The 24,381-nt window shown below is 36.2% G+C and overlaps 1 pseudogene; it reads right to left on the bottom strand.

Moving 5' to 3' along the window:
* Positions 1–10,330: 10,330 nt before the first annotated feature.
* LOC115896531 lies at positions 10,331–10,807 on the bottom strand (annotated as a pseudogene).
* Positions 10,808–24,381: the final 13,574 nt, after the last annotated feature.

Below are 24,381 nucleotides of genomic sequence, written 5' to 3'. Positions count from 1 at the left end.
GAACCAAGCTGCAGGTATCACACTACCTACTTTACAAAGAACCAAGCTGCAGGTATCACACTACCTACTTTACAAAGAACCAAGCTGCAGGTATCACACTACCTACTTTACAAAGAACCAAGCTGCAGGTATCACACTACCTACTTTACAAAGAACCAAGCTGCAGGTATCACACTACCTACTTTACAAAGAACCAAGCTGCAGGTATCACACTACCTACTTTACAAAGAACCAAGCTGCAGGTATCACACTACCTACTTTACAAAGAACCAAGCTGCAGGTATCACACTACCTACTTCACAAAGAACCAAGCTGCAGGTATCACACTACCTACTTCACAAAGAACCAAGCTGCAGGTATCACACTACCTACTTCACAAAGAACCAAGCTGCAGGTATCACACTACCTACTTCACAAAGAACCAAGCTGCAGGTATCACACTACCTACTTCACAAAGAACCAAGCTGCAGGTATCACACTACCTACTTCACAAAGAACCAAGCTGCAGGTATCACACTACCTACTTCACAAAGAACCAAGCTGCAGGTATCACACTACCTACTTCACAAAGAACCAAGCTGCAGGTATCACACTACCTACTTCACAAAGAACCAAGCTGCAGGTATCACACTACCTACTTTACAAAGAACCAAGCTGCAGGTATCACACTACCTACTTTACAAAGAACCAAGCTGCAGGTATCACACTACCTACTTTACAAAGAACCAAGCTGCAGGTATCACACTACCTACTTTACAAAGAACCAAGCTGCAGGTATCACACTACCTACTTTACAAAGAACCAAGCTGCAGGTATCACACTACCTACTTTACAAAGAACCAAGCTGCAGGTATCACACTACCTACTTTACAAAGAACCAAGCTGCAGGTATCACACTACCTACTTTACAAAGAACCAAGCTGCAGGTATCACACTACCTACTTTACAAAGAACCAAGCTGCAGGTATCACACTACCTACTTTACAAAGAACCAAGCTGCAGGTATCACACTACCTACTTTACAAAGAACCAAGCTGCAGGTATCACACTACCTACTTTACAAAGAACCAAGCTGCAGGTATCACACTACCTACTTTACAAAGAACCAAGCTGCAGGTATCACACTACCTACTTTACAAAGAACCAAGCTGCAGGTATCACACTACCTACTTTACAAAGAACCAAGCTGCAGGTATCACACTACCTACTTTACAAAGAACCAAGCTGCAGGTATCACACTACCTACTTTACAAAGAACCAAGCTGCAGGTATCACACTACCTACTTTACAAAGAACCAAGCTGCAGGTATCACACTACCTACTTTACAAAGAACCAAGCTGCAGGTATCACACTACCTACTTTACAAAGAACCAAGCTGCAGGTATCACACTACCTACTTTACAAAGAACCAAGCTGCAGGTATCACACTACCTACTTTACAAAGAACCAAGCTGCAGGTATCACACTACCTACTTTACAAAGAACCAAGCTGCAGGTATCACACTACCTACTTTACAAAGAACCAAGCTGCAGGTATCACACTACCTACTTTACAAAGAACCAAGCTGCAGGTATCACACTACCTACTTTACAAAGCTGCACTAACCAAAACATCATGGAACTGGCATAAAACAGACACACAGGCCAATGCAAAAGAACGGACAACCCGGAAATAAATCCACAAGTGTGGTCAACTGATTTTTGGCAAAGTTGCTAGTAACACGCAATTGGGAATGAACGGCCTCTTCAGTAAATGGACACATGGATTATCTACATGAAGGAGGATGAAATTAGACCAACATCTCACACCATATATAAAAATCAACTCAAAATATAGTAAAGACTTAAATATAATTCTTCAACTGTAAAACTTGTAGGAAAAAATAGGAAAAAAGCTCCTAGACACTGGATTCGGCAATGATTTTTGAGATATGAACCCAAAAGCACAGACAATGAAAGCAAAATTAGACAAATAGGACTGCATCAAATCAAACTGCTTCTTCTCTGCTAAGGAAACAATCAATGGAGTAAAGAGACAACCTACAGAGTAGGAGAAATTATTTGCAAATATACATCTGATAATGTACTAATATTCTAAATATATAAAGAATAACAATTCAATAGTAAGAAACCAAATGACCCATTTAAAAAAATGAACATAGGATCTAGATAGGCATTTCTCAAAACTATATATATACAGATGGCCAATGGGTATATGAAAACATGTTCAACATCACTAATTATCACAGAAAAGTAAATTAAAACCACAATGAGATATCACCTAAAACCTGTTAGAACATATATTAACAAAAAGTTGAAAGACACTTGTTGATAAGGATGTGGAGAAAAGGGTACCTTTGCACATTATTTGTGAGAATATAAACTGGTGCAACCATTAAAGAAAACAGTATAGAAGTTCATCAAAAATTAAAAATACAAGTACTAGATCATCCAGCAATTCTGATTCTGAATATATACCTAAAGAAAATGAAATCAGTATGCAGAAGTAATGTCTTCACTTCCATGCTTATTGCAGTATTAGTCACACTGGCCATGATATGGATTCAACCTAAGTGTTCATCAACAGATAATGGATTTTAAAATGGGGCATATATACACGATGGAATACTATTCAGCCTTCAAAAAAAAGGAAATCCTGTCATTTATAACAACATACATTAACCTTAAGGATATTATATTAAACAAAACAAGCCAGGCACACAAAGGCAAATACTGTGTGATCTCACTTATATGTTGAATCTAAAAAAGCTGAATTCATACTAGTAGGGAGTAGAGTGGTGGTTACCAGGGACTGTGGTGTGGGGTAAATGTGGGGAGACATTAATCAAAAGATACGGAATTTCGCATATATGGGAGGTGTAAATTCAAAAGACCTATGGTACAAAATAATTACTATAGTTAATATCAATGAATTTTATTTTTGGAAATTGGAAAAAGGGTAGTTTTTAAGTATTTGCATCACAAAAAAAATCAGTGTGAGGTAATATATATGTTAATTAGCTCCAATTAGCCATTTGATAATGTACACATATTTTAAAACAACATGTTGTGCATGATAAGTATGTACAATTTTCATTTGTCAATTTAAAAATTTAGAAAATCAATTAAATGTGAAAAAAGGCAAATGGATTCCTAAGGGATACACTGCAGCTGTAGAAAAGTATAATTGAATATGATTTTATTAAGTCAAGTAATTATTAGACCAAAATTTCCTACTAAAATTACAGCTTGATAATATAACAGATTTTCAAGGCATTAAAGCCTCACAGCTCATTAATACGTTACCTAGAAGTAAGCTACTATAAATTTATAAATAACTTGCTACACAGAGGAATTAACACAAAGCTTCAAAATCACGGTTTAATTTTAAATTTGCTAAGTTTATCAGCTGAGTTGATTAAATGGCAAATTATAACTTAAAACTCCATTATACTGACATGATGTAGTTAGCGTTGTCATAAGGCACACCTACAAGCCTCAGAAGTACTGAAATTTATTCACAAGGCTGACACTTAATGCCTTTGGAAATATTAAAATTCCTTTCAGTACTCTTAATACATCTTTTTTAATATAGTAAAAATGTGCTTTCTAAATTGAAAGTACCTTCGTTTGAGAGAAGTTTAGCTATTCCAATCATTCTTCCAGGATTTTCTTTTAGAAATCCAATTTAAACGAATGTTTCAGATATTTAATTTCTTAAGCTTGTTATCTCCAATATTTGAACTAATTGGCAGTTATTAACCATATAACACATAACGTTTTGCCACCTAACATCGCTAACAAAATATTATTGAAATATGGCTGTGTGTCACTCGCGCCTGTAATCCCAGCACTTTGGGAGGCTGAAGCAGGCAGATCACCTGAGGTCAGGAGTTCGAGGCCAGCCTGGCCAACATGGTGAAACCCTGTCTCTATTAAAAATAAATAAATAAATAAATACAAAAATTAGCCGGGCATGATGGCACACAGCTTTAGTCCCAAATACTAGGGAGGCTGAGGCAGGAAAATTACTTGAACCTGGGAGGCAGAGGTTGCAATGAGCCAAGATTGCACCACTGCACTCCAGGCTGGATAACAGAGTGAGACTCTGTCTCAAATTTTAAAAACTATCTATATATATAGAAACAAGACAAAATTTTATTGAAATAGATGTTCTCCCTTTTTGGGGAGTGGTAGAGATTGATTTTCATATCAGAATGTCTTAGAGGCCTGAAAATATAAGTTACCTATTTTCATAGTGTCCTTTTTTATAGTTTTATTCCATTTTTTAAAAATGTGTACATATTTACAGGGTGCATGAAATATCTTGTAAGCATATAATGTGCAGTAATAAAGTCAGGGTATTCAGGGTGTCCATCATCCAAGTACAAGACATTTTTAAATATAGTCATCCTATCAAACATTGTATTTATTCCTGATATGGTTTGGCTGTGTCCCCACCCAAATCTCATCTTGAAGTCCCACGTGTTGTGGAGGGACCCAGTGCGAGGTAAGTGAATCATGGTGGCAGGTCTTTCCCGTGCTGTTCGTGTGATAGTGAATAAGTCTCAGGAGATCTGACACGGGGAGTTTCCCTGCCTTCTGCCATGATTGTGAGGCCTCCCCAGTCACATGGAACTGTAAGTCCATTAAACCTCTCTTTCTTTTGTAAATTGCCCAGTCTCAGGTATTTCTTTATCAGCACCATGAGAACGGGCAAATACAATTCCGTCTATGTTACTGTATGTTTGTATGCATTAGCCTATTTCTCTTTATCCTCCCCGCTCCCTACTCCCTCTTCCCAATCTATACTTTCTATTTCTGATTCTCTACCTCCATGTGTTCAAAAGTTTTAGCTCCCACATATAAATGAGAACATGCAATATTTGTCTTTTTGTGACTGGTTTGTTTCACTTAAAAGAATGACCTCCAGTTCCATCCACGTTGCTGCAAAGGACATGATTCCATTTTTGTATGACTGAACAGTATTCCATTGTGTGTACATACCACATTTTCCTTATCCATCAATCTGCTGATGGACACTTAGGTTGATTCCATAGCTTTTCTACTGTGAATAGTGCCATAATAAATGTATGAGGTTAGTGCAAGTATTGCTTTGATATATTAATTTATTTTTCTTTCAGTAGATACTCAGTAGTGAGATTGCTGGATCGATTGGTAATTCTATTTTCTGATTTTTGGAAATGCTGTTATCTCTATTCGTAAAAATCTTTCCCAATCCATATAATATTCTTAAATCTTCTACGGTTGCACCTCTTAGTCTCCATGTACCTTCATAAATGTTGTTAGATGTCCTTCCAATGTGCTTGTATAGAACTCTGCATTTATATATGTCATTGCACATTTTATTACTTCTTCCTCTCACGATGATATAAATTATTTGAGGACTAAAACTGTACCTTATTTACTGTTATATACCAAAGACCTCACAGGCTTCCCATAAACATTGTGTGCAACATTTGTGCTGTGGAATTAACAAATATTTGTATCTAGTCTATTGAACTTCGAAGTGTTTTGCCTACTTCCAGCATACTTGTATTTGATAAATAGGTGATGATTATACAAATATTTTATACACTTACAGACGTTTACAATTTTTCTTAGTCTGAGTTTTCAAGTGCTTTTCATGTTTTCTTTTTCATCATATGGTATGATGGTTTAACTTACCACTTTAGGGTATTTTGCAAAATCCATTATGTTTTCCCATAAATAATTCTCCAGAAATGCATACAGAATTCCAACTATATTTTTGTTGCTTTCATTATTGCATTAGTCTGGTTTCATGCTGCTGATGAAGACACACCTAAGCCTGGGTAATTTATAAAGAGAAAGATTGAATGGACTCACAGTTCCATGTGGCTGTGGAGGCCTCACAATCATGGCAGAAGGCAAAGGGCATGCCTTACATGGCAGCAGATGAGAGAATGACAGCCAAGTGAAAGAGGTTTCCCCTTAAGAAACCATCAGATCTCGTGAAACTTATTCACTACCACGAGAACAGCATGGGGGAAGCCATTGCCGTGATTCAACAATCTCCCACCAGGTCCCTCCCACAGCACATGGGAATTATGGGAGCTACAATTAAAGATAAGATTTGGGGAAGACACACACAGCCAAACCATATCCATTACATAAAGTGCATAAACTCACCAAATGAGAAAATTAATCTGAAGCCCCACCAAATAAGAGTTAAGAAGAACATTAACAGATGTTAGTTAAATATATTAATTTTTCAGATTTCTAAAATTGTCAATTAATCAAGCATTATTTGACTTATGCTTTTGCTTGATAGATTCTTTCAGTAACCATGTGTATTTCAATAGTCATGTTCAATTAAGGTAGCAATGGGAAAATATTCTTGAGATTAGCTCACATTTCAAAGATCTTCTTGATTTGTCTCCATTATTCTTCACTATATTACTTGGCACATTTTAAGTCATTCTTCTTTGTGTATGCCTCTGATTAGTGTTTGAAAGTAGTTATCTTACTCTTCATTTCATCCTTTGACAGTGTACATATTGAACACTTTTTATCTTGCCACATAAATCATTTCTCAAGGTTCTTTAATCATTTCACTCAAAATATTCACTCAACTTTCCCTAATCAGCTCATAAATTTTTGATTACACAGTGTTCAAATTTAAATGCAGAAATGAAAACATGGCCCTACAAGAGTACTGCAGATTACAATGTCTTGCTATGATTATGTTCAATGGGATAGGAGCATCTTCAATTACTCCCAATATATGAAGACTTCAGAGAGGCAATTTAAAGGCAAAAGTTCAAACAAATAGTCCATAACTGCTCTTTTATTGGTACAAAAAATCATTTTTATATCTTATCTAGCTAATTATGGTTTTAATTTTTTTCTAATATCTTGTTTTGCAATAACAAAAGCGAACTTAGTTTATTGGAGTCTATTTCTGATTTCTAACTTTTCTAACTTCATTAATAGAAAAAAAGTCACTGTATTTCAAATTAATATATACTTTATATTATTCAAAGAAATTATGTCATCATAGATGATAATTCCCAAATTGTCTGTTTTTTTTTTTTTTTAAACAATTTTCTTCTCTTTTCTATTCCTTTGGAGACTGGTCTGCATGGATGAATAATGAGGTGCCTGTGGTTTCTGACTTTTGATTAGTTTGGCCAAAGAAGAACTCAGGAAGGAGTTCAAATAAAGTAAGGTCAGGGTATTCATTCTCTTGATTTCTTTCCTATAGTTAATACTAAAAAGCAGTGTCTCTTGACTGAAAGTCACTGCTATTCCTACAAGAAGTCTCCAGAGAGAGATAAACTTTCAGAATGGTGGAGTGAGGATTTCAGTGAACTTGTTCTCCCTCTAAAACCATTAAAATGTGGGCAAATCAACTAAAATCAACCATTTTAGTACTCTGACAATTAATACAACTACATAAAGGTAGGAAAATAATCTATCTGAAAGATACTACTGAGCCTTGGTAAGACAGCAGGTTCTGTGATATCCCTTTCCTTTTGCAGTTCAGTGGTACAGTAGACAAAAGCCAGCAATATAGCAAAAGAGGGAGAAAGACACAGAAATAGATTGAGAGCGAGAGAAAGATCCCTAAACACTCTTAGACCTCTGTTAAAAGCACCATCCCCAGAGGACTATCAACATTTTGTCTATATTTGAAGTTCACTGGCAAATATATATTCTTAGAATACAGTGGCTATTTGATTTGATTTAGAACTCTCAAAAGAGGGAGGAGAGTCTAACACTATGATATTACCCATAAAATAGCAATCTACTGGTCACATCTCACTTACATAAAGTTGTGATTTTAGTTGGGCCAAACTAGACCTGCACACATCTTTAAAAGGAAATCCTGGGGAAGTAGATGACCATAGGATACTTTGAAAAATATCCAGTTATTCCTAGGAATCTAAAAGATTGTATGTTTGTGCAAGCCAGTGTACATGCCGGAGAAAACCTGAGACAGAAGATGGCACAAGTGGATCACCGTTGATTGACCCTGAAGCTTTGCAGAAGAAAGTGAAAGCTAAGTTTGGTCTTGTAAACTGCCTAAAGTTTGAAGGCATGCCTTATCATTCAGGTCATCTTTTCAGAGAGTGAAATATACATAGAAAATAAAATAAAAAAATCTCCCAAGCAATCATCAGTTCACATTAAATTACACTGAATAAGGCATGACACCTAAGAAGTCAAGCTTAAAATTAAATAAATAAATAGATAAATAAAGCCAACAGAAAACTCAGGGGTAACACACTGGAAAGAATACAGAAACTACAAATTTGTTTCAAGAATTATGCTAAATAATCAGTAAAAAATTAAAAATATATATCCCAGCAACAAATAACAGAAATGAAAAAAAAAAAACGTGTAATACAGACCTTGATGGGGGTGGGGCATGATGTGGAGGAATGTGATCCCCACTTGTTACTATACAGTATACAAAATGTCCAGTTTTTGACAAGAAAAAAAAATGAAGTCCAGTGGGACAACAAAGTATGAGTCAGGGGCTTAGATCTTTGGTTAGTTAATGGTCGCATCACCCACCACCACTCCGCATCCCTAGGATGGTTCTCAGCTGCCTTATCCTCTAATCCTACTCAGTATTCCTGTAAGGATCTACATTTACTGTCCACATTGGGGTGTAACATCATATAGTAAAATAATAACACTCTTAAAGATCAACAGAGATCATGGCAGAAAGGAAAAAGGGTTCTTTTTCTAGCTTTTGAAAAAGAGACCCTACATTTGAATTTTGTAGTGAGCCTTTTAAATTATGTAGTTGGCCCTGCTCCAAATGAATACACTTCATAATATCAACAAATCAATAGCCTCATGCTTCTGCAGTTGACATTAATGTACTCACACTTATGAAAGTTTGCCAATCCCTGATCTCTGTTTAGCACATTCTCGCAAATCTCTATAAAAGTCAGTAGTTTGTTCTTCTAGAAGTGACTGTGCCTGGTCAATATAATGTTCTCTTACTTTAGTTTGCAGTAAATTCAGCTGAGTAGGATTTGGTGGTTATTGTGGTTTGTTTCGGATATTTTGTGATAGTCTCATTACTTGAGAGAATCAACATTTGGGTATATAAGGATGATAGAGATCTGATCGTGTGTTTCCAGAGCCCTCAACGTTAAAAACAATTTGTTCAAAGAGAGGGTGGTTATTTGGAATTGATAAGAAATATTAAGAAATAGCATTGGTGCTCTCCCCTCAAAAAAAATTTCCCCACATGTTCTAGGAAACAACTTCATTGCTATGTCTCACACATAACTTCTATCTTAGTTTAATTTTCTTGAGTTCGCTGCTTCAGGTGACCTAGAAGTATCCAGAAATGCCTTTGACATGCATGCTATATATTGGCAATGGCTTATATACACTAATTTGGAAGGAAATAATAAAACAATAGATCAAACATTTAGATGACTTTATATAGAAAATAAACTGATATTTACCTATTAACTGTTTACATGCTATGACAGCAAGTTGGTAATGTATGTTAAAATTTGTTTTGTCCCACAATTAATATAAAAAAAGAAGTTGAGGTATTTATTATACCCCAAATATTCTAGAATTCACTACTCTTCATTTTTATCCTTAGAAAACAAATCCTCACTTTGATTTTAGGTTTAAGAGCCTTTCTCTAATAAAACCTGTCAGAATGGCATTAATATTCTTCTGGCATTTTTATTGTCATATCTCATTTAACATGTACAGTAATGAATCTTTTAGATTATAAGACATACCTACTTTTATAAATGCATTCTCTTGGTATAACAAGTTTGTAGTCACTCTTACTTTTCCTAGTAGAAGGAGCGTTTTAGTACATCATAAAGAATGTATAAGTAAATGAAACTGTAGATATGAATTATAGATTCTTCTGTTGTTTTGTACCTTTTTTCTTTGCTCTACTGAGAATTTTTTATAGTTTGGTGAAATAAACGGAAGAGAACACTGAGGAAGGGAATTGTCACATACAATAGTTACCAGGTAGGAGAACACATGTGTGTCCACCTAGTACTAGCTATGGTCAAGTGGTGAATTGTGTTCGGATATCTAGAGGGCAGGGCTTTATATCACTGCATATTAGAATAATTTTATCCTAACATGTACATGAACAGAAGTTTTATCTTTAGGAGTATATTTTAATCTACTCTCTAAAAATTAATACTTAAAAGAAATTTATAGGCTACTATTACCTGCAAGGCTTTCAAAGGATGTTACTGTTTGGCATTTTTTCAATAGATAACTATTTCTGTTTTTCTGGTGAAATGATACATATATATATATAATTAACCAGTTGGACTCAGTTTACATGATCCCAATTTTATTGGCAACATCCAAAGCATCGTAATCAGGAGCCAGTTGAACATATGCCTTCTTCTCTCCCTCAGGCCTAATCAAGGTGTTGATCTTGGCTACATCAATGTCATAGAGCTTCTTCACAGCCTATTTGATCCGGTGCTTGTTGGCTTTAACATCCAAAATGAATACAAGTGTGTTGTTGTCTTCTATATTCTTCATCGCAGACTCAGTGGTCAGCAGAAACTTGATGACAGCATAGTAGTCAAGACTGTTTCTCCTGGGGACACTCTTCTGAGGATATTTGGGCTACCGCCAGAGTTTCAGTGTCTTGGACCACCGGGAGGTGGGTGACATATGGATCTTTTTTTCTTTGTAACTCTCGACACCCTTCAACATTGCCTATTTTACTCTGACCTTCAAAGCCTTCGCTTTGGCTCTGCCTTTAGGAGGGGCAGGAGCTTCCTTCTGCTCCTTGGGTGCCATCTTATGTAAAGGGTCTCTGAGGCTCGTTCCAATGGGCTTATAGCACTCAAAGATACATATTTAAATTGAAGTAATGTAAGTCTAATAAGTACATGGAAGAAAAGAATGCAAAAGGAGAAATTGATTGAAAAGTGATCATAGAAAGACCTATGCAAAAGTAAAATTAATATAAATGTATATGAAGCAAAAGTGTTACCAGAGAAAATCAAAATAATTATTGAAATAATTCTTCATTAATTTTTGAGTAATAAATGCATATACTTAAAACAGTATCATATATCCACTAAAAGATTCTTTTATTTTAAGATATAATGCTGATTTTTCTGAAATAAACATGGAACATTCTTTTTTCCTCCTCCATGATATCATACAAAATATACAACTTAGCACAATTGTGCCTGGTGAAGGAGAGCACTTTTCAAGATGTTTGTCACTACTGAGAATGGTGAAGATGTAGAAATTGTGGACTTCATAACAATTAAATTTTCTCTATATGAGTTTTACAAATCTTAATCTACTTGTGGATGGAAAGAAGTGTAATATAAGGTGCCTTTTTTTTGAATTTCCATGTGGTTAAGATGGGCATGGTGGTCAACACCTGTAATCCCAGCTACACAGGAGGCTGAGGCAGAAGAATTGCTTGAACTTGGGAGATGGAGGCTGCAGTGAGCTGAGATGGCACCACCGCACTCCAGCCTGGGCGACAGAGTAAGACTCTGTCTCAAAAAAAAAAAAAAAAAAAAAAAAAAAGGATAAGAAATGCATTTACTAATAAACCACGGGTCAAAGAAAGTATCACAATACAAAGTATAAAATAATTTGAACTCAAGGAAAAATCTACATATGTAAATATGTGGGGTGAAATTATACTTAAAAGGAAAACACTTATTAGAAAAGTAATCGGTGGCATCAAGGTCCCCTTAGAAGCTAGGAGAAAATATCAGGTAAGTAGCAAGTACTTTTAAGTTTACTGAACATAATAGCTCAGTATTGGTTAAAAATTGAAATTCCTGTATGGACAAAAATTTTTAGTAATGAGGTGATAAGGTCTTAATACATCTATTATTAATTATGTTAAACACAATAGCAGTTGAAGAGGTCTTTATGAATTTTTAAATTTTTTAATACCTTTATATCAATTACAAAGTATTTTCTCCCTATGTCATCTGAGAGTTTTATTTATAAATGAGCATATGAAATGATTTTAAAGGTATAAGGTACTGTGGCCGGGCGTGGTAGCTCACACCTGTAATCCCAGAACTTTGGGAGGCCGAGGTGGGCGGATCACGAGGTCAGGAGATTGAGACCATTCTGGCTAACATAGTGAAACCCCGTCTCTGCTAAAAATAGAAAAAATTAGCCGGGCAAGCTATTCGGGAGGCTGAGGCAGGAGAATGGCATCAACCCAGGAGGTGCAGCTTGCAGTGAGCTGAGATCGCGCCACTGCACTCCAGCCTGAGCGACAGAGCAAGACTCCATCTAAAAAAAAAAAAAAAAAAAAAAGAAAAGAAAAGAAAAAGGTATAAGGTACTGCTTGTGAACTGATAATGTTTTCAGAAACTAGTTAAAATGGCTTTCTTGTTTATTAGTTATATTTAGGACACTGAGAAATAACCAGGAATAACAATTACATAAAATAAAAGGAGCTGTTAAAATAATTAAGAAAACAAATGACTTTTTTCCTACTCGGATGATATTCAGATTTATACAACAGTACTTTTCTGCCTAGCTATGGTTGCCAAAGACTTGCTCCTGATCAAATAAGACTTCAAAATAATTCTAGAGAAAAAATAATTTAAAAACCAAGTATGACACTTTAAAAAAACAAAAACAAACAAACAAACAAAAAAAACACACACAACAACAACTTTAGAGTCCCAGGTGGGTGGATCACTTGAGGCCAGGAGTTCGAGACCAGCCTGACCAACATAATAAAACCCCGACTTTACTAAAAATACAAAAATTAGCCAGGCATGGTGGCAGGCACCTAGAATCTCCGCTTCTTGATGACTGAGGCATGAGAACTGCTTGAACCCGGGAGGTAGAGGTTGCAGTGAGCTGAGAAAGGACCACTGAACTCCAGCTTAGGCAAGAGAGTGAGACTTTGTCTGAAAATAAACTTAATTTAATTTAATTTAAAAAATAAAAATTGTATATTTTACTAACAAAAAAAGTGATATCTTTTTTAACACATTACTGGGGTGTTACTATTAATTAAAAATGAAGTTTTTGTAAACAACACTACAATCTCATGTTATTTGCCAATGAGAAATATTACTAGTTTGTAGGCCCCCGGCCTGCTTTCTTAAAGAAAAAAAAAAAAAAAAGTTTCTTATCCCATATCTTTAAGTGGCTGTAGAAAATCATCAAGCCAATAAAATTGGTAAAGACAAATTCTGGAAATGTACGGACTTCCCTCAGTTTTCTATCCTGCCTTGATAAGCTGCTTGCTAAGCTATGAACCAACTTTAAAAGGATAAATGGGCCAGTGTAACAATCACAGGTCTAACAACAAATACTTGGGGCCAGTGACAAATGCTGAGGGAGGATGAGCTAATTCTAGTAAACCAAACTGCCTATGCCATGGGTGACAGCCTGTGAGAGAGAATGGGATTTCATTACAAGAGAATAACGTGGGTGAGAGCCAGGGAAGTGTGGCATGTTGTTGATGAGCATGGAAGTGCTTCATGTTAGCAATGCATTTCTGTGCTCTCCTGACCAAGAGGGAGTGCCAGAGGCTGTCATAGGAGAGAAAACCTTTGCAACTATCTTCAGTAGTATCCCCAAAATGTAAACAGATTCAAATGAAATGTTAGTTATCTAAACTTAAAAAAACAACAGAGCATATACAGAATTCTCAAGAGGAGGTGAGAAAAAGATCCAGTGAGAAACAAAACAAATCAAAATGAAGAAAAAAAGAAGATGCAAATAATAATGGGGTATCTTAGTGACCAGCAAAGAAGGGGAGAATAACTGCCAAGAAATAAGGTGCTGCTTGTCTTTCTATTTACCTTTCAATCTTTATGTTCTGGTACTTACTTTAAAACTTTACTACATTTTCTTCTCTGTGTTTCTTGATGCTATATGAATCTGTTCAACTCATCAATTTCCCCTTGTTGTTTTCCATGTCCTTCTTTTTGTTTTTCTGCAAAGAGACTGGGAAAGTTGGAGGACTACCCAGGTTTCCTCAGCAGGGGCACGCAGGCTTGTATGTTCGTTCCTTCTACAGTCAACCACAAGAAGGGAGGATGCTTTATCATCTACCACTTGTGAGGCGTTAGGACTCCTCCAGACTAGACCTGATCTGCTATACCCAATGACCCATTTAGGGGAACCTAAAAATTACAGAAAGGGAGATCATTGAAAAACAAAAAAAAATAAAATGAACAAAAACAGCAGACCCACAGTGATTAAAACAGAGTGCTGGAGAAAACACACAGCAGTGTAAAATTTTAAAAGAAATACAGTAAGAGCAAGATATACAAGACTTTCTAGATTAAAAATTAGCTATTATTTTTTAGGTAGCAGTATAATACATGGAATAAAGAAAAATCTGGCCTCTGTGGAAAACTCATTTAATGGTCTAAAAAACTATTCCAAAATCAAATTAAAAATATAAAGAAATAGAAATCATAAAGAAAAATGATTAAGGGGGAGAATATGGATCCATGAAAACCAACACGAACATATTAGAAGGAGCCATAATGGGTAACATCCCGAGCTGATGATAAGGACATCCACATGGAAGAGCTTCCCAGTGTGGGATGTCTGAGCTTAAATGGGATGAGGAAGACATTCCTGTGGTAAGGGGATAGCCTGACACATGGGGGCAGAAACTGAGCAGAATGAGAAGGGAATCTCCAGGGGGCTGCAGCCCAGCACAGGGTATTTAGTCTAACAGGTAAGGAGGGAATCCATCCAGTGTGATGGGTTGGAGCCAGAGCAGGGTGAGAAAAGCTTTCACTGGAGGGGACCCAGTGTGGGATGTTAGAGACAGAGGGATGAAGAGGATATTCTTGTACATGAGGTACATGGTCCTATGTGGAGTATCTGAGTCTGAGTTGGAAAATAGAGTGTCTATGTGAAGAAAACAGAGTGGGATGAGAAGTCTGCGCTGGTTTGAAACTGTGCTGGAGAGCGAGGGGCAGAGTCTCAGAGTGGGTTGATGAAGATTTGCCGGAAGGTGCATCAGTAGTGATGGGAGATTGGCACATTCTAGTTTCAATGAAATAAATAAGTATATTAAATCCAAGGGAAGCCAGGTTTCTCAGTATAGAAGAAGGCAGTCAAAAATATAGGGCAAGCAAAACAAACCATGGGGGCTTTACATTGGAAGTATTGGTATATGCCCACTGCTTTCAAAAGGAATAGATAAATGTTTAAATAATTTTAGACATGATATGTTTATGTGTGTATATATACAAGACATGTTTATATGTATACATAACTTTTAAAGTTCTGTCCATTGAGAAGGTTTGGGAGAACATTTTTAAAAAGGACTACATCTAGCACCCAGATATTGGCTTCTGAATGTCATTTTCTAGAAAAATGATCAGGGCAAATTTAGGCATTATAAAGATGACAGATGCTACCTTCCTCCACTATGACTCTAATTCTACATAATAAATTATAAAATAATTATAAGAAAATTCAGAAAAGTTATATTTTTCCTTAACATGACTATATTTCTTCTTTGCTTAAAATGTGAAAAAAAAAACTAAGTTATTTTAAAAGAAAAATGTGCCTTATATTGTTGATCCACTAAGGACATACTTGGCCTGAGCACTGGATAATTCATCTCGTAAATATGGATTAACTGGTTGTCTCATTCTTCACCTTCTATAACTCGTTTATTTTCCTGAACTGATCTGTTTTGCTATGCATTTGTCCTCTGTCAGCCTGCACTAGGAAGGGAAGCTGTAGTAAGTTTACTTTTGTGACCGTAAGAGGAAGATGAGTTAGGAACAAAGCTGCCATTTATCCAAGGTCTAGCAAAGACTACGATGTAGAGACACAACTTCTAGTGACTCTTTTGTGGACATCCTCCTCATGATAATAATACGTTGATAAACTAAGCCACACATAAATGACGACATTAATTCGGTATCAAGTGATGTATAGCAGAGGGAGGAGTTTTGACTGTGGATAACGAATGAAATCACAGCTCTTTGGCCACAGGTGATATAAAAATGTAGTGAAGTTTCAACATAGAGAACTTCATAGAACTTCATTCTGTGGATCTGTCTCACTCTGCAAGATTAATATAGTTAGTGCACATGTCCTGGGTATAAATACCTCAATGTGGCTTCCCTTGTGCTACCTAGAACCATTGCTATATGGGCAGAAGCCCAAAGCCTGGAATGACAGGGAAAGTACATTCTCCAGGTGACTGTGATGAACTGACTTGAGCTGTTAACGATGGTAGTTGCTTACTTCATTGACTGATTTTTCTCTTTTCTCCTACCACAGAGGATAACTGAGTGTCCTTAAAGGTATAAAGATTTGTAAAGGCCTCATGAGAATGATGATGATGATGATAGTAACAATAACTACAACTACAATTAAGTTGTTAGTAGCAGTATTGAACACTTCATATAGACTGTTTCATGTAGTCCTCAAAACAATTATAATAATGATATCTATACCATCATTATAACCTTTGGAAAAGATATAAATTAAGGCTCAGAAATGTTAAGACTATGCCTACAACAGCATGGTTAGTAATAAGTGAAGGCTTAATAGTAACCTTGATCAACATTTGTGAATGTTAAACATTTAATTAGGAATAACAGATGTGCTTTGTAGTTCGTAATAGGAGGCAGAAGGACATTTTCCTCATGTCCCTCAAAACAAGTCTGCACACAGCTATCTTTTCTAAAGATCTTGCTGATTTTGACTAAACCTACACTGAAGCCATTGCAGTATGCAAAGATAAGTAAAAAAAAAATTTAAAACACTTTAAAAATACAGGTTTTCTCCATAAGTAGCAGAAAATAATGTGCCTGGATTTCTTGTAAATAATCCGCTATATCTGAATCAAAAACTTAGAATTGCCTTATGTAAGTATACAGCAAACTATGCCTTGACAACACAGATATGGCCTTTGGCTTTCAAGAGCTGCCCAGGGTTGAAAAATCCTTGATCTATACCAGAGTGTGCCTATTCTTGTTTTAGTGTATGTATATAAACAAACAAACACTAGCCCATCTGTTGGGTTTGTCATTCACTATTTACAGCAAATCTTCAGTTTGAAAGTCTGATCAATATAACCTTAGAATCATGCAGAGTCATCTGGCCCAGATTGAGATTTACCCTTGGAACAACAACAACAACAAAAATCAGTAAGGGGAAAAATGAGAATTTGATTTATAAACACCAGTACATTTAGGGGCTTTGATCAGTGGGCAAAGGAAGTAAACTATCATCACAGGAAAATCCAGCATTTTCAAAAGAATGTTTCTTAGAATTTGTCTGAATTCATCAATACTCACATTTATTGTACTGGATAATCTCACAGTTAGAGCTTATTATTTTAAGAATACTTCCGGCAGTATTCTGGGACGTCAATTACACAGGGATTAAACCAAACCACAAAGCAAGATGCTCTGATTGTTCTTACAATTTCTCTTTTTGTTTTTGTTTTTTTTTCTTCTCAGTTTCCAGCTATAGCATTTAGAGGATATCCTCAGACTAGCTGAATTTGAAGATTAAAACGGGTGGGAAAATAGTTCCGAATTTATTTACATGTAGACTTCCTCTGCTATTACTTTCTTCCTTCAGAAAACTGACTCCTTCAAAACAAGATATATGAATTTTATCTTGCTTCCACACTCTGGAAGACAGGGAAAGTTTTGTTTTTCTATGACAAATATGAAAATATTGTTGTCTCAATGACACGAAAAGACTGCATTCGCTCACAAGAAACTGTTTACATAAAAATTTCTGTGGAAATTAGAGTAGAAATTAATGTTTCCAACATAATTATGTCCTCATTTAGATCATCGACTCTAGGTCTGAGAAACTCTAATGTAGTCTCACAGAATCCTGTTAGTTGACCAAAGAGCCTTAGGCAATAAAGTGGTTCAAAAGGAAGTAGATTTTAATAAAAACCTAAATGAGTAGCATCAGAAAACTGAGCCTACTATACATTACAAATAATTAAAACTTCTTCTACAGAGAGAGCTATCTTTTACTCACTAATGTGTGACTAGCCTCAAATGTCAAAAAAGCCAAGAAAGAAAACTAATAAAAGGTGAAAAGGAAACGAAGCAGAATAACAACAGCATTTGGAACACAAAAGCATAGGCAGCAAAACTTTGTTATTAGTATACGAGAGAGATTTAAGAAGCCACGCTGCTATCAATGCCTAGCAGCATTATTGTCAGCAGAATGAATCTCAACCCAGGAAGACGAGGACTACATGAGGAGGAAAGAGTGATTTAAAAAGTCAGACGTGGACACGTTGGATGCACTGCAATCAATTTTCGATGTTTTAGTTAGCCATGAAATATATATTATTAGGCCATTACTATGGTTCTTTTTCTCAGATTATTTGTTTCAAAATTGAAAGTTAAAGAAATTCATACTAGTGTTGCTTAAGTAAAAACACCAGGACCTACTATCTCATCATGGTCATGTGGTCCAGGTAGAAAATATTTTAATTTTCTTTAGTAGGCCAGGAATTGAAAAGTCTCTTAGGAATTACTCCTGGTTTGGGTCCACTTACAGGCTACGTGTGTGGGTGTGTCTACCATATTACAACTTTTCAGTCAATGAAAGACTACATGTGCAACAGTGGTCCCATAAGATTATAATGGAGCTGAAAACTTCCTACCACCTAGCAGCCATTGGAGCATTTTTTCTATATTTTAAAATGTACAGATACACAAATACCATTGTGTTACAATAGTTTCAGTACAGTAACATGCTCTACAGGTTTGTAGCTTAGGGGCAATAGGCTACACAGAAGCCTAGATGTGTAGAGGTTTACGTGCATATACTTTTCAACGTTCATAAATGACAAAATAGCCTAGTGACACATTTCTCAGAATCTATCTCTATTATTAAACAGTGCATAGCTGTATAGTAATTATTATCTATCAATTGATAGCTACACACACAAAAATATAGTCTTCACCAGTTCATGTTGCTATAACAAATTGTCACAACCTGGGTGGCTTAAATGACATACATTAATGTCACAAAGTTGTGCAGAGGCTGGGAGATACAAGATCAGTGTGACAGCAGATAATATCTGGTGAGAGCATGCTTCCTGGTTTGCTGATGGCCGTCTTCTTACTGTATCTCTACATGGCAAAGGGCAGAGAGCAAAGATACGGGGCTAGCTCTCTCTCTCTTACTATAAGGACACTAATCTTATCATGGCAGCTCCATCCTCATGGCCTACTTACATCACAAAGTCCCCATATCCCAAAACCACCACATTAGGGGTTCCATATATGAATCTGGGGGGGGACACAAGTATTCAATCCCAAGCATTTCACTCCTACCCATTAAAATGCATGTCCTTCTGACAATCAAAATATATTTTTCCATTCCAACAGCCCCATAATTCTTAACTGCTCCAGAATCAACTCCATTTAAAGTCCAAAGTCTCATCTAAATATTATCTAAATCAGATATGGGTGAAACTCAAGGTATAATTCATTTTGAGGCAAAATTCCTCTCCAAGTATAAACCTATAAAACCAAAAATGTTATGTGCTCCCAAAATATAACAGTGGGAAAGACATAACATAGGAATTCCCATTCTAAAATGGAGAAATGGGAAAGAGAGGAGGTAATAGGTCTCAAGAAAGTCCAAAACCTAGCAAGACAAACTCCATGAGATCTCAAAGCTCAAGGATATTCCTCTCTAGCTTGATGCTCTGCCCTCCATGCCCACTGAGTTGTCAATCTCATCCCTAACAGCTTAGTGGAGTAATGCCCATGCCACAGCTCCCTTTCAGTGGCTCATTTATATTCTCTGCTGGGGCAGGAGTCACTCCTAGGGCTCCCATGGGCAGCCCCAAACTCACAGCTTTTCTTTCAGGCCTTTTGCCCTGTTGAAACCTAGGCAGTGGCCCCACTGATCTGTGAATCACCTGGGTCCTTCTTTCCTTTTCTTGAAAGAAAATCACATTGGTAGCCTTCCTTCATTTCATCTTATTTTCTCTGTTCCCTTTCTTTCCAACTTGCAATGTTTATGCTAGTATAATACTATCTCCATTCCTGGTTTGTGTTGAGATAGCTGATTAAGTCCATGGGTCACACTCATACTAATCTCCTTATCAACATGTCAGCAGATTCAGTGTCTGGTGAGGACCTGTCTCCTGGTTTGCAGATGGCCATTTTCTTATTCTATTTTCATATGACAGAGAACAGAGTAGGCTAACTCTCTTCCTCTTCTTCTAGGGGTGCTAATTTCATCATGGGAGTTCCACTCTCATGATCTAATTATTTACCAAAGTACTTATTAATTTGGGGAGGACACAAACATTTAGTGCATAGCATGTATATTCTTTTTTTCTCATAGAAGATGCAAATTGGCTTTGCAATATATTGTATAATAGACTTTACCCCAAGCTTATCTCTTTCTCTTTAGTCTTATCTAATGGTGGCATTTTTGTATGCAGCCCCATGCATACCTCAAGGCCTGGGAGTAAGATAGTTGACATTTTGGGGGAACAAAACCTCATCATCTTCTTCAAAATGCACAGGTTTTCCTAAAGGTCTTAAAAATAGAGTTTATTCCTCTGTCCTCTGCCAACCCACTCTCTTACTGTCTAATTAATCTCCTTGATCTAACGCTGCCTCATGACTTTAGCACCCAGACAGTGGTCTGTATTTCTCTGTTTTCACACCACCTTCTGTCAACATAAACAAACTTATAGAATTGCAAAGATAAATCGAAAAATACATGATGATATTCAAAGATTTCAATACTCTTCTCTCAATAATTGAATGAACAATAAAACAGAAAATCAGTAAAGATATATAAGACTTAAAGTGATATCAAAGAACTTGAACTAACTGGCATGCATAGAACATTCAACAATAGAATATACATTCTTACTGTCTGCAAAGAGAAACAAAATTAATTATAAGACATAGCAATTGAAATAATGAATTTGAAATGTTTTCTAACCACAGTGTGAGTACCTAAAAAATTACAGAAAGATGTATAAACAATTATAGAAGACACAAAATCAAAATAACATACATCCAAATAACTCACCTCAAAAGAAAAACTATGAAACATTTTCATCTAAATGAAAATGATAACATAATATTTTTAAAACATGCGTAGTGTCACTACACCAGTACTTACAAGGAAAATTATGGCTCTAAATGCCTATTTGAAATGAAAATAGATCTCAAATTTATTATCTTAGTTTGCATCATAAGAAGCTATAAAAAAGCAAATCAAAACTAAAGTAGACAGAAGTGAAATAAACAAAGGGGGATATAGATGGACTATAAAACAGATAAACAATAGAGAAAAATCAGTAGTTCAAAGCCTGGTTCATTCAGAAGTTCCATAAAATTGATAAACTTCTAAGCATACTCATTAGGAAAAATAAAAAGTGATAGATTACTGTTACCAGGAAAGGCAGAGGTAGCATTACCATAGATGTTACAGATATTAAAAGGATATGGGAATATTATAAAATATTTATGCCAATAAATTTGACAACTTAGGTGAAATAGATTAATTTCTTGAGCACATATTAACAAAGCTCACTCTAGTGTAACTAAGATCACTTCCCCTGTCAAAAAATAATCCTGGCCCATAAGACTTTCCTGATTTAATTCTGCCAATATTTATTAAAGGAATAATTACCACTTCTAATCAAACTATTACAGAAAATTGAGGAATAGGTAATACTACTAAGTTCATTCTACAAGGCCAACATTTCTATACTAAAGCCAGACAGTAAAGAAAGAATTAAAACCTTCATTGGGACCATTTATTCCTGGGATGCAAGGGTAGTTCAACATAGAGAAGACAATTAATAAATGTGATATACCATGTTAACAGAATAAAGGACAAAAACCATATGATCATCACAATAGATGCAGGAAAAGCTTTTGATAAAATGCAACATCCTTTTATGATAAAAATTCTAAATAAATTAAGCATAGAAGAAATGTACCTCAACGCAACAAAGGGCATACATAAAAAGCCTATGACAGGCTGGGTGCGGTGGCTCACACCTGTAATCCTGCACTTTGGGAAGCTGAAGTGGATGGATCATCTGAGGTCAGGAGTTCAAGACCAGCCTGGCCAACATGGTGAAACCCCCTCTCTCTACTAAAAATACAAAATATTAGCTGGACATGGTGGTGGGTGCCTGTAATCCCAGCTACTCAGGTGGCTGAGACAAGAGAATTGCTTGAACTTGGGAGGTGGAGGCTGCAGGGAGCCAAGATTGTGCTGTTGCACTCCAGCCTGGGCAACAAGAGCAAAACTCTGTCTCAAAAAAAGAAAACGAAAGAAAAGAAAAAGAAAAGCCTGTGACCAACATTTGTAGGGAGAAATCCTGAAACTACTGCTATGGAATAAAAGATGAAATGCTCCTGATTATTGTAAATACAAAATTGCATGCAGGATTGTGCAAAGACAATGCCATGTTGGGCTGCCAGAATGAGCCAATGGCACATGATGTGCTTCCCCCTGCAGAGAGCCTATGAACGGACGTGCAGTCAGGGAGGTTTCACATCACCAAGATTCCTATCCCAGAAAAGCAGATGTTCATAGCTCTGGGAATGGAATGTGATCCTTGTGGAGAACCTATAAATGGACATACGAGGGGCACCTGTTCATATGGATAAGATAGGGCTATAAACACCCTTATCTTGCCACAGCTCTTCTAGGCCTCTTTAGGGTTAAGGCAGACTCCCTTAGAATTTCTGGTCTAACCGGTTGTCTAGCTTCACATCCTGTTTCTATGGATTGTTTGTAACCAGCTTTTGCTGCATTTGTTACTGCTGATTAATATCTTGCTAATCAAAGGTTATGCAAAGACTGCGTTTCTGTTTTAAGTCTCTGTTAGAAATTACTGATGCACACACTATATTGTAAATTCTTATCTCTGTATATTGTATTTCTGCATACAGGTGTTATGTTGAAGAATTACTTCTTCCTCATGTGATCATCTCACCTCATAATCAAATGACCCTAAATCCCTCACTAACCTACCCCTGCCCTCACTAAACTTAAGAATAAATGCTGGTATATCCAGTGCATTGGCAGCATCACAGGACCAGAAGGCAGTGTCTCCCTTGGACCCAGCTTTCACTATCTTTTGTGTGTCTATCATTTCTCAACCTGCCAATCCGCCTGGGAACAAACAGAGAGCCTCACTGCATTGAGGGCTGTGGCCAGATCCCGCAATAAACATTACGCTAAGGTGAAAAGTTGAAGGCTTTTCCTATAAGATTATGAATAAGACAGGGATGCCTGTTTTCACCACTACTATTCAACACAGTATTGTAAGCTCTAGCCAAAACAATTTGACAAGGAAAAGAAATAAAAGATATCCAAATAGGAAAGGAAAAAGTTTCATTGTCTTTGTTTGCTGATGATATGATTTTTTATAGGCAACTTTAAAGACTGCACCAAAAACTGTTAGAACTGATAAACAAATCCAAGAATATTTTAGGGTACAAAATCAACATACAAAAATTACTAGCATTTCTTCACTCTAATAAATTATCTGAAAAAAATAAGAAATTAAGCCCATCTACAGTAATATAAAAAATACTTAGGGGTAAATTTCACTGAAGAATGAAAGATCAGCATACTGAAACAATAAATCATTGATGAAAGAAATTATAGAAGGCATAAATAAATGGAAAGCTACCCCATGCTCATTATGAAAGTATTAACATTGTTTAAGTGTCTATACCACACAAAGAAATCTGTAGATTCAATGTAATCCCTGTCGAAACTCCAATGTTATTTAATATAGAAATAGAAAAAGAATCTTAAAATTTGTTCAGAACCATAAAAGACCTCAAATAGACAAATTAATCTTGAGCAAAAAGAACAAAGCTGGTGTTATTATGTTACCTGCCCTCAAAATATACTACAAAGCTATTCTAATCAAAGCAACATGGCACTACCATAAAAACAGACACAATGATCACAATGATCAATGAAAAGATATAGCACCCAGAAATACATACGTATATTTATGGTCAATTGATTTTTGACCACGGTACCAAGAACACACAATGGAGACAGAACAGTCTTCAACAAATGGTACTGGGAAAACTTGACTTCATCGCATCAGTATTCACAGTAGCTAAAATATGGAGGCAACCTAGGTGTACATCATAAATGGATAAAGAAGCCAGGCACAATGGCTCACACCTGTAGTCCCAGCACTTTGGGAAGCCAAAACAGGAGAATCTCTTGAACTTAGGAGGCAGAGGTCGCAGTGAGCAGAGATCGCACCACTGCACTCCATCCAGCCTAGGCAACAGCAAGGCTCTGTCTCAAAAAATAAATAAATACATACATAAATAAAATGCAGTGTATATAGATGGTGAAATACTATTCAGCCTTGA

This window comes from Rhinopithecus roxellana, chromosome 3 (assembly GCF_007565055.1).
Source record: "Rhinopithecus roxellana isolate Shanxi Qingling chromosome 3, ASM756505v1, whole genome shotgun sequence".
Taxonomy (NCBI): domain Eukaryota; kingdom Metazoa; phylum Chordata; class Mammalia; order Primates; family Cercopithecidae; genus Rhinopithecus; species Rhinopithecus roxellana.
This window is presented reverse-complemented; position numbering and strand designations above follow the sequence as displayed.